Raw genomic sequence first — 12,500 nt, 5'->3', positions numbered from 1 at the left:
GATCTTTCTGGGAGAGGAGGAACTATGGGCTCTGTGCTGTAAGTGAGGAACTGCTCTGAGGCGGTGATGACTCTAGTTGGCTTCAGAGGGATCTCTGAGGGTGGAAGAAATCCCACAATGGTGAACTTGAAACTTAGACATACCTTAGAGCAGAGGTAAAAAATCTGTAGTCTGAGGTATGTGATCCTAACCCAACTAAAATATAATTGGGAAATATTTAACAAAATAAATCTACAATAAAACACAGATAATATTAATATGTAGTTTCCTAATTCCACATATGCTCCATAGGAATCTTTATTTATGTTTTTTGTTGTTGTTGTTGTTGTTGTTGTTGAGTCACTTCAGTTGTGCCCAACTCTTTGTGACCCTATTTAGGGGTTTTTTTGGGCAAAAATACTGGACTAGTTTGCCATTCCCTTTTCCAGCTTATTTTACAGATGAGGCAAACAGGGTTCACTGACTCACCCAGGGTCACATAGCTAATAAGTGTTTGAGACAGACTCCTCCTGACTCCAGTGCTGTTTATGGTTTAGTGGCTCCCATTTCTATAGGGACAAGAAACCGTATTTCAAAGGAGACGATTGAGACTCACAATAGTGCTCTTTGGTCCCTTTATTGATGTCTTCCTTTAAAGGACTATCCCTTGTCCTGTCCCATGGATAGATTTCAAGACTTGGAATCAGGAAGATGGTGAGTGCTTCCTTAAGACTCCCTAGCCATGTAATGCTGGGCAAATTGTTGAACCTCTTTGTGCTTGCCTCGATTTCCTCAATAATAATTGCACCTAGATCATAGGGTTATTGCAAGGATAATCTGTGTAAGGCACTTTGTAAACCTTAAGGTTCCATTTAAATTCTAGATCTTATTAAGAGGGGCCCAAGTCAGAAGGAAACCAGAGTCACCAATAAACCAGGTCAGGAATTGAGAACCTGATCCTGAGACTAGATTCCTGAACTCTAGGAACTCACAGTTTTGTGGGTGGGGGAAGCAGAATATACCAAAAAAGATGATTAAAACTAAATCTCTATATGAATAGAGCCAAGGAAATGGCAAAGATAATACACGGGAGGGGAGCTGAAAGCAGGTGAAGGGTCCTGAGAAGGGCAGCGACTTCATGGAGAGAGAGGGTTGTGGGCTGGGGGTTGAAGGACAGGTAGGATTCTGAGGCATAGGCCAAAGTGAAGAGGTGGGGATTGGCTGGTGGGTTTGGGGGATAGGGAGGTGACCTATGTGGTAGGGGTGGGGGAGCACAGAATAAGAGAAAGTGGGAGCAGGCTCTTCCCAGCACACCCATGGGTTCTCCCCTTCTCACTCTGAGGTTCTCCTGGCATTTAGTCCTTCCTGCTCAACTCTCACCTAGTATATGGCTTTTTATTCTGTCTCTCAGTTTCCCCCACCAAGGTCTTTTCCCTCTCTGTGCCTCTGAAGGGGAGGAAGTCCTGCCTTTGTTTCCTCCCTGGGCTGTTTGCAGATACATGGAAGAGGGAAGGCTGGGGAGTGGGGTTGGTATGGCCCAGAGCAGTGTGAATGGGGGGGTTCCAGTTAATGGGGGGGAGGGAGTCGACCTTTGGAAGGAAGAGAAGGAGTATAGAGGAAATCATTAGTCCTGCTCCCTGCCCACCTTTCACCGTGACTGGGGAGATAAACTCCTTATCCTCAGGTTGTCTCCCCAGCAGAATGCAGAAGTGTGTTATTTAAATTTCTAAATCACATTCCTTTTCCAACAGCTGTCAGATTCTCTGAGTGTCAAGAAAAATTGGGCTTTAACACAGCTCTGTCACCTCTTGCACCTTTCCCTCCAGGGGAGAATTATCCAGGGGATTGGGGAAGGGAATGGCAGCATGGGGTCAAGAGAGCCAAGGGTGGAACTGTGAGATCTGCTCATTTTTTCTCTTTTTCCATCAGTAGGACTTTGAGAGTCCTGGGGGTAGTGTGGAAGGCAGATGGTGCTGTGCTTATGCTGACCCACTGTGCCCCCTGAGAGAAACCTCCGGGCCTGTCTGGGGAGGGGGCCAGCTGTCTGTCCACCAGGGTTCTCTTGGTCGTGAAGCTGGTCTTTGTAAGATGTATTTCTGTTTCTTCTCTCCCAACCTTTGCCTTCAGGTGCCTTGTGAGTGAGTACTTACAGGCAGACCAACAAGTTTCTTGTTGGGAGAATGATGACTAAACTTTCTTTTACATGTGATGGCGACTTTAACTTTGTCATCTGGAAAAGGAGACTAGATGGCCACTGAGGTCCATTTCCCTCTAGAACTATGATCCTTATGAGGTTCAACACGGCACCTATTCTTTTCTTTCCATCCCATACCCACATTCCTGGAAAATTTGGGTTAAGGACCCTAGGAAGTTGGCACTACTTTTAGTCAAAGGAATTAATTTCAACTAGTAGAATTCAGGCACAGTAGTGGAAGAGGTGGACAGGTGGGTGGTACAGTGCATAGAGTGGACTTCAAATCTGGCCTCAGATGCTTACTAGCTATGTGATCTTAGGTCACTTAATGTGTTGGCCTAAATTTCCTTATCTATAAAATGAGCCTGGAGGATGAAATAGCAAACCAATCTGGTATTTTTGCCAAGAAAACCTCAAATGTGGTTATGAGGAATAGGACATGACTAAAATGCCTCAACAACGCCAAGTGGGAGAGATATTTTTTGACTAAGGGATTGAGAGATACTTTTAAATTCCCTTAAATTACATCATATAGAGCAGGGCTTCTTAAACTTTTTCTACTTGCAACTCCTTTTTGCCTGAGAAATGTTTATGTGACCCTGAATATATAGGGATAGAAAATAGGTCTAAAAGTCAAATATTTACTGATAATGAATCATAATTTCACAATCCTACATTCAGTTACAAGATCTCACATAGGGACACAGACCACAGGGTAAGAAGCTGGGATAGCAAGGGTCACCTACTCCACTGCAAACATGTAAGGTCAGTGTGGATGGCAACTAATATATGGTATGGTTACTGTCTTCAAAGATCAAGAATTTAGCAAGTACCTAGTTTCTCTCTGACAGTCAGGTTTCTGTACATGGTTTGACCACTAAATATTATTCCCAAAGGTTATAACTTCCTTTCTTTGGGATTATTTATCACCTCTGAAGAATAGGATCTAAGTAGGACAAAGTTGGGAATTTCTATATGGACATTATTTGAATACTATTTGGTGAATTTGGAGGAATGAATGTCTACAGGGTGTGTATGTGTGTGTGTGTGTGTGTATTGGGGACTAGAAGGGACATAGAGTAACATGGAGTAAGCATGGAGGGAAGAGCACAATGGAAAAAAAAATCTGATTTAAAAAATCTGGTCTAGCTGCCTGTGTGACCTCAGGCAAGTAATTAAGTAATTTCCCTTACTTTGCCTTCCCTACTCCTATCTACACTGAAAGAACTGGACTAAGCACTCATTGAGATCCTTCTCATTTCTGGATATATGATTCTAAAAGGATATTCATCAGTGACTTGTAGTTTATTGAGGGAGAAGAAAGGTAGGCGTCCCTAATGCCTCACATCCTAATGCCTTTTCATATCCCGGCTTCTCCTTCTGTTAGGGATGCTGTACAAAAAGAGGGAGTCATTTCTTCCAGGTGCTTTGGGCTGGACTTGGACAAAGGGAGGGGAATTATTAGCAGTATGAAGGAAAGGACAGTAAACCCAGATCAGTCAGAGTTGTTTTTTTCCTTCCAATGATCCCCAACTTTGTATGTGAGGAAGCTTCTTATATTTCATTTTATTGGTATGCAGGCTCTTAGGCACCCTCTCTGAGGGTAGTGAGTGAGAGGGCGATGGGAAGATCTGGTTATCCAGCAATTCATATGATAGCTCCCTGCTCTTAATTATGGATTAACACCTCACCAGGTGAGAGCAGGACCAAGACACAGGTTGGGCTTGGGGGTGGGCTGGGGGTAGGATGCCACCAGGGAATAAAGGGGAGTCGATGAAACAGACCAAGGACAAACTCAAGAATTCATCATTGTCACAAGCTCCCTCCTCTATCCCTCTTTTTCTCTTTGGGTGGGGCTGGTAGAGGCTGCCTGGTCTCCTGCAGACACAGGCTGGGGCTGGGAAGAAGCAACTTCAGGGGCAGCTGTTTACTATAATTCTCTTTGTTCTGGCAATCTTGCTGAGTGCTGGCTGCCCTCTGCACATGCTCCTGATGGTAAGGCTCAGGAGATCACAGAAGTATAGAATGTTGGAGCTTAGAAAACATACCTTATGATTCAGGCCAGTTCCAATGATCTTGCGATGGAGAGAGCTGTCTGCACCTGGAAAGAGGACTTAGGGAACTGAGTGTGAATGACAACATAGTATTTTCACTTTTTGTTGTTGTTTGCTTGCATTTTGTTTTCTTTCTCATTTTTTCCTATCTGATCTGATTTTTCTTGTGCAACATGATAATTGTGGAAATATGTATAGAAGAATTGCACATGTTTACTTTATATTGGATTACTTACCCTCTAGGTGAAAGGGTGGGAGGAAGAGAGGAAGAAAAAATTTAGAACACAAGGTTTTGCAAGGATGAATGTTGAAAACTATTTATACATATGTTTTGAAAATAAAAAGCTTTTATTTTTTTTTTAAAGAAAACATACCTTAGAGGTCATTGAATATCTCCCCCACCTCCTTTCATTTTTCAGGTGCTGCAGATAGGGATGTGGGGAGGTTAGATTTGTTTGTTTTAAATAATTTTATTGTTCTATCTTTGATTTTTATAATATCTAAATTTCTCCCAATATCTCTTCTTTTTCCCCTTCCCAGAGAACAATCCTAAATAGGAAAGAATATGGGATGGTTTTATTTGTAAGCATGGGTGTCTGTAGCACAGATGCACACACCTGCTTTACATGTGTGCATATTTGTACATGTGGAGGTCTCTGGAAGTTTCTACAAGTATAGAAATGTATTTTTGAGGGGATGATTAGTATATTGTTTTGTTCTGAGAAAGAAGGATGGCCTACGGACTACATAACCTCTGTTGTCTTTTTGTTTTGGGATCCTAAGGACATGGTGTTTTGTCATTTAGGGATGATTCATCACGACTGGTTTTAGGAAGAGTTGGGAAGAGTTTAGGAAACTGGATTACTATAATGTGAGGGCAGGCTTTCTGCACACCCTCTCTTTCTCTCCTTACAAATATCTCCCTCACTGGCCTGAGTTTTAGAAATTTTAGAAATAGAGTCCTTTGGGTTTTGGAAGCCTTTTGGTTTTCTAAGGACTCACTGGTGAAATCACAGGGTGAAATACCATAAACCACTGCAGATTGACTAAATTAGTACCCTGAGGAGAGCAAGAGGAGGCTGCAAGAGGGGAGAGGAATAAAGAGAAAGGGTCAAAGACAAATTCTGCTATAAGGATCATATAGATAGAAGGATAAATAAAGCTTTTTTTTCTGTTTAGAAGCTTTTCCTCTAGGAACCCAGAGGGATCCTTATGTTTGCTATTAGATAGGGGTAGCCTATGATATGAGACTTATCCTTGATTGCACAAGCCAGGACATCCTCTGAGACCAAATCCAGGTTCTGCTCCTTCCATGGTACCACATGGAGAAGCCACACACACAGACCTTCTCCTTGTCCTGCCATTGATGACAGCCACAAGGAAGACAGAAAGTGCCATTCAGGGATATTTGTCTCCCTTTTGTAGCCTTGTCTGGTACCCAGGGAAGCACCTGAGGAATCTGAGAGATGGAGAGGAGGGATAAATGTGGGAAGCTCAGGAAGGGGCAAGATTCAAGAAATTAGGAGTCTCCTGTTTTTTTTTTTTTTTTTTTTCCCTTGTCTTACTGATTGAAGTTCTCATGAATGGGGGAAATCCAGAGGAAATTACTAGGCCTTAACACCAGTTCCTGAGAATTCTAGCACCTCCTTTTTTTTTTTTTTGCCTTTTTAGAAACTCTTCCTAGTGACACATTGGAGGTCAGAGGGGTCCCTATGTTTGTTCTTAAGTAGGAGACTGATTGATTCTAAGACTCTGGGGACCTGGACTATTGTAACCTCCTTCTGATTGGTCTTTCTATTTCATCCCCCTCCAATCAATCCTCCACTTAGCTACCAAAATGACCTTTTTCAAGTATACTTTTCACCTTCCTTCCAACTCAACAGACTCCAGTGGTTCCCTTTAATCTCCAGGATCACATATAAAATCTTCTGTTTGGCATTTAAAGCCTTTCCTATCTCTCTGATCTCCCTACACTTTGCTCTTCCCACATTCTACACATCCAGCTTTCCTCACCTTATTGTTTCCTACTTCTTATTTCCAGACTCTGGGCATTTGCATTAGTTGCCTCTCCCTTTTAAAGTGCTTCCTTCAAGCTTCAGCCCAAATCCTACCTTCTACAGAAGGCCATCCCAGGTTCCCTTTACTGCTAATTCTTTCTTGCTAACCTTATCTCCCTTTTTTACTGTATACATAGTGTATTCTCATTTTGTTTCTCCTACATTAAACCGTGAGTTACTTGAAAGCAGGGACCATGTTTTTGCCTTTCTGTGTATAATCAGTCCTTAACGTAGTGCCTGCCACATAAGTGTTTAGTAAATAAATGTTTGTTGACTAAACAAGGGCAGCTGTTGGTAGTATGATGGGTTTGGACAGTTTGTCTGGGGTGGAGTGGGAATGAATATTTTTTTTTGCCTAATAAGTGACTTTTGGACCCTCCCCAAAAGATGAAAGCATTATTTGTAGTAACAATACCAGAAGAGAAAAAAGTTAGTATCTGTTTGGAAGGAGGATGAAAGGCTGGAGTAAAGAGGGAAGAGGCAAGGTATGAAGGGCTGAGACAAAAGTACTTGATGGTGTGTAAGACTCTGTCCCTGTCTAAGTCTTGGTTTCTCTTTGCTTCTCTATACCTGCCTCTTCTCAGTGGAAGAGGGTAAGTGAAGATAAGAATCAGAACTGTGTCCCCAGAAGCTGGGAGAATTAATTTGTTAATGTTTTGAAAAGTGCCAAATGTCATTAAAGCATAGACTTTCACCCAGGCAGCTGCTTACCATCTATTCATCTGTCACCTCTGCCTGAGGCTCACCCTTTCCCTCCCTCCACATGGGCCTTGATGGGAAGTCTGGGAGGCTTTGTGTGGGAGGTAACATGGAAATGGCCTGGTGTTTCTGGTTTCTCTTGGGACGACCGAATTTAGAATTCCTCCTTATGTCTTCGGTGATCTTAGTTTGTTTTGGGTGACCCTCTCAGAATTAAACAGCACCATTCTTCTCTCACAAGTTTCCTCTGATTAGAGGGAGACTTAGGTATATATATAACTTTCAGCTCTCAAAAAATGTACATGTGATACATGCTTAAGTTTAATTTATAATTAACATCTTCTCTATCATTTTCTCAAATCTAGACAACCAGTACTATAAGAAATTAAGCCCTTATGGAAATATGTTTAGAAGAAATGCACATGCTTAACCTATATTGGATTACTTACTGTCTGGGGGGGGGGAGAAGTGGTGAGGAAGGTAGAAAAATATGGCACACAAGGTTTTGCAAGGGTGAATGCTGAAAACTATCTTTGCATGTATTTTGAAAAATAAAAAGCTATTATAAAAAAGAAATTAAGGCATAATCTGTAGCTTTTGCTGATTTCTGAGGTATAAATGCTCACATTGAAAATTTAACAACTGCCTTTTCTTAACTTGCATGATTTGGCTATGGATAAACCTTTCTGATTTTGATAAAGAGGTTGGCAACTGGTGACAGGCAGGATTTTGAGGGACATAGGACAGAACTGGGAAGTTGGTGACTGATGCTTTCCCTCTTTTTAAACTGAGGACCCTTTCCTTCCTCCTAATGCTATTCCTCTACCCCCAATCCTTTGTCCCATTATTGCTTTCAGATGGTTGTTAACTAATCTTTGTACTGGGATCAACCGGTAATTAAAGTGTTAGTTGATATTATAGTGGGACTCCTCCCAGCACTATTTCCTTTTTGAAAGCGAATCCTTGAAGAAGGAAAAGGCTCTAAGACTCAAAGGAATGAAATTCTAATGGGAAGAAGGGAAGGGAATAACACTTATATAGTATCTGCTGTGTGCCAGGCACCGAACTTAAACACTTCACATATACTATCTCATTTGTCCTCATAACCATCCTGAGAGCTGGGTGCCATTGTTATTACAGAAACAGGTAGAGATGGAGTGAATTGTTCAGGGTCACACAGCTAGGAAGCATCTGAGTGACTATCAACTTCACTAATTAGCAGGTAGAAGGAAAGGTGGTGAGAACTTAGAAAGAGATTGCATGTCAGCAGGGAGGTTTTGGTTCTCATTTTTATGTAGTTGAAAGTGATTTAGGGGGCTGGGGATTGGGGTGAGATTCTCCTTGGGGGTATCCAAGCTGGCAGGAAGACTCACCTGGCCTTGATCCTCCTGTGATGTAGGTGAGAACACTTCCCCAGTCTACTTATTCTGTTTCATGGGGTAGAGGAAAGAGTTCTGTATTTGGGGATCTGAGTTCAAATCTTCACTCTCTCAGGACTGATTGTGGTCTTGGGCAAATCTCTTTTTGCGGGAGGCAGCTGAAGAGAGGCTCTGAGCCTGCTAAATGCTTGCTGGCATCTCACTTGGAATAATTGCCAACTCAGTGATCTTGGGCAAGACTCCTCTGTTTCCTCATCCCAAAATAAAGGGACAGGATCAGATGATCTCTTTGTTTTCTCTTGATCTATGCTACGACCTTGCTGTCACTTAGCTTCTTTGAAAGGAAGAGGGCTGGATTTTAAGAGGAGAGGGTTGGACCTTCTAATCTCAGACCTATGAATTTGGGCTGACTCTTGGCTGTGATGAGCCAGTTCCTGGTTCTGTTTCCTCGTTTGTTAAAGGCTGGGCCAGATAGACTCCAAGCTCTCTCCTCCCTAGCTCTGAAACCTATGAATGAATGCCACTTGTTTTAATAGCAAGGGTCTTGCTTGGAGACCGGGCCTGGAGAGAAGGCAATTGTCCTGATGAGCTCTGAAGTGGGCCTCTCGTCTGAGATCAATCAATCAATAAACATGTTAAGTGCTAACTATGTGCCAGGCATAAATTTTCTGGCATAGCTGGGTCCCCGGCCCTCCCGGTCCCCATCCTGCAAGAGGGAGGGAGCTGCTTTCCCGGTAATGAGGCAATTGCCTATTTCTACTGCTTCATTTCCTGCGTTTTAATTTTTTTTGTTTGTTTGTTTCTAGGAAATTTACCAAGTTTTGGCCCAGGGGTTTCCATTTTTTCCCCCCATAGCAAATGCTTTCTCTATTCAAGCTCCAAATGGAAGCAACTGAGGCTATAATTACATGGGCATTAGCACAGGAACATGCTGAGAGGAGAGGGAACAGAACACCTGGGAAACCTAAAAGCAACCACAGGCCTAAATTAGCTGCTGTTCCCATTTGCAATTGTCTCTCCCCAAGCTCGGCTTCTTCAGTCTGTCTTCTTCACCTTAGCTCCGGGCCGTCGCCTCCTCCTTGCCCAGAAGCCGCTCTGAGGGCCTGAGGGGTTTGAAAGAGCTGCTCTTTGACAGCTCCTCCCACCCTGGCAGTTGCCCCTTCCCGGGGAGGCCTTCCTCTCTCTCTGTCCTGCCCCTCCTCCCTCCCCCCATGCCGGGCTGGCAACGGGCTCCTTGGGAGCTGGGGGAATGAAGGTTCTGCCTCTGTGCCTATCATAGCATCCTTTCCTAACGCTCAGAAAGTTGCTCTCTGGGCTTGCTGTGGGGACAAGCACGTTGCACACCCTTGGTCACCCCCAGCCCAGCACTTTTAAAACATACCCCAGGTCGGTGCTTGATTATCACTTGCCATGCATGGTTTTGTGCTGTTTCATGTGTGAGAGGATGTTAATAGGAAGATTAGTGTTTGGAATGGATAGAGCTCTGGGCCTGGACTCAGGAATTCCTGAATTCAAATCCAGCTGTATGACCCTGGGCAAGTCACTTAGCCTTTTTGCTTCAGTTTCTTCAACTGTAGAATGGAATTAATCCTCCTTCTAGGCTTGTTGTGAGGGTCAAAAGAAATAATAATTGTAAAAAGGACTTAACACAGTACTTGGCACATAGTAGGTGTTTAATAAATGCTTGATTGATTGGTCTTGGCTCTTTAACTATACTCTAAATCCTTGGAGAAATAGGACTTACATTTTTATCTCAACTATTTAGCAGATGGATCTATGATTTCCTTTTTTATTTTGGTCTGTGTTTTTGCGTGGGGAATTTCTCTTTTGGAATTCTGATAAGTCAATCTATAAGCGATCATCAACTTTTAACTTGTTAGGGGCTAGAAATACAAAGAAGTAGCTAGATGACAAATAGATAGAGGTCTGGGCTTGAAGTCAGGAAAACTCATCTTCCTCACTTCATATCAGATTTCAGACACTAGTTGTGTGACCCTGGATATGTCACTTAACTGTGGTTGCCTCAGTTTCCTCATCTGCAAAATGAGCTGGAGAAGGAAATGGCAAACCAATCCACTTCTGTGCCAAGAAAATCCCAATTGGGGTCATAAAGAGTCAGACATGACTGAAACGACTAACCAACCACAGAAATACTAAGAAAAAAAAAATGAAACAGTTTCAGCCTTCAAGGAGCTTACATTTGAATTGTAAAATAAGTTATATAAAATGAATATAAGGTCTACTCCTATTGTGGCATAAGACTTTAAAGCATTGCTTAGAGGGGCACTGAGAGGTTAGTTGCCAGTTAACTGCACAATTGACATTTGTCAGAGACAGAACTTGAGCTAAGCTCTTCCTGACTCTAAGAGTCCCCTTAGCTGAGGGGATAGAAAGATGGCTGGGTACACAGGTCTCAGTGGATACTGTTCAGTGACTACGGACATGATAAACTGCTTTGTCAGATTCTTGTTTGTGCTAATTGGGAGAGGGAGAGACAGCACCAGTGTGAAATCTCTTGTCAGTAGCTTCAAAGACTCAGAGAAACCACAATCAGAGGATCTTATGTTAGTTCTGGAAGGACCCCCAGGAATCTCAGATCAGAGTCAGAGCTATGAGAGATATTAGAGGGAGCCTCGTCCAGCCCCATTGTTTTGCAAATGGAGACACTGAGGTCCATAATACGGAAGTAACTCATTCAAGGGCACAGAAGGTAGAACACGCATTTTTCTCAATTCAAATCTGGGCTCAGCCACTTAGCTGTATGATCCTAGGCTTATCCCACTTATCCCAGCTTCCTCAATTTCCTCATCTGTAATATGGGCTGGAGGGAGAAATGGCGGATCACTCCAGCAGCTCTGCCAAAAAAAATCCAAAGTGGGTTATGAAGAGTCAGATGGAAAATGACTGAACGGCAGCAATACATTTGTCACACAGATAGTCAATTAGTCTGCTAATAAATATTTATTAAGTGCCTACTAGGTAGCAAAGTAAATTCACAGTGAATTTAATGCTGTTCCTCTGAATCACATTCCAGTTTCCTTTACCTATCATGTACCAAAGAGATGTAAGTCATTGTCCAGCAACTACTCGTACTAAGATTTGCCAGTGGAGAAATGCCAGTTGAGCAGAAAGAGATGACATTTCAGAAGTGCCCTCTAATTCGATACTTTCACCAACTGAAGTCCAGAGAATTCAGGTGGGCTTGCCTAGGGTCACATAGGTGATATTCCTAAAGCACAGATTTGACTGTCACTCTTCCACTCAGTAACCTCTACTGGCTCCCAACTGCCTCTAAATATAAATGCTAATTATAAATATAAATATGGATTGTCTTTAAATATAAATAAAAGTATCTTGTCAGCCTTATGCATCTCTTTCCTTCATGTACTCTCTGATCCATTCAAACTGGCACTGTTGCTCCCCTGCTCCACCTTCACATAATCGGACTGCCACGTTTGGAATGAACTCTCTTCTCACCTCCACCTAATTAGAACCTGAGATTTCCTTCCAAAAATATCTCATACATCCTCTCATACATTGGTCCTTTTTCGAAATCCTCTGGGTACCAGGACTTTCTCTTATACCCCACATTACCGTGTATTTATTTTATGTGTAGTCATCTGTATACATGCTATTCTCCATGGTAGAATGTGAACTCTTTGATTGCCAGGAATTTGATCAGTGACTGAGACAGTCACTGATACGATGGTGATATTTGTGATGCATCCTCCTCGGGGCAGTCAGGTGGACTTCCCAGGACAGGGGGTGGGGCAGTAGGCACAAGACTAATGCCTCAATTTGTCCATCTCTTGCTTTGGCTTTCGGCCCCTGTTTGTGGGATGCCCTTGGTCCGAGCTAGGCCGTGTGCTACGGTGTTATCTCAGACTCAGATCCTTGAGGAATCCTTTACCTTTCTAATTCTCTATAAAGTCACAAAATTTTTACATATATATATATATACATATATATATATAATTACACATATTTATACATATATTTTATATATAAATTCTTATAAAAATATAAAAAAAGAAGTTATTGAGATCAAGTAACTTCTAAGTTTATGATACGTCCTGTTAGTTTCATAACGATTCTGGTCAGGGCTGTCCAGTTTGTGATGTAGTTGCCAGAGACCCGC

The 12,500-nt window shown here is 42.4% G+C and overlaps 1 protein-coding gene across 1 annotated transcript in view; it reads left to right on the top strand.

The window, feature by feature from the left end:
• GFRA2 (GDNF family receptor alpha 2) overlaps nucleotides 1-12,500 on the top strand; it is a 104,213-nt gene that overhangs the window by 19,578 nt on the left and 72,135 nt on the right. The gene's annotated exons all lie outside the window — the stretch shown is intronic.

The sequence above is a fragment of the Sminthopsis crassicaudata genome, chromosome 2 (genome assembly GCF_048593235.1).
Source record: "Sminthopsis crassicaudata isolate SCR6 chromosome 2, ASM4859323v1, whole genome shotgun sequence".
NCBI lineage: Eukaryota > Metazoa > Chordata > Mammalia > Dasyuromorphia > Dasyuridae > Sminthopsis > Sminthopsis crassicaudata.
Note: the sequence above shows the minus strand (reverse complement) of the source record. Positions and strands in the feature narration are given on the sequence as shown.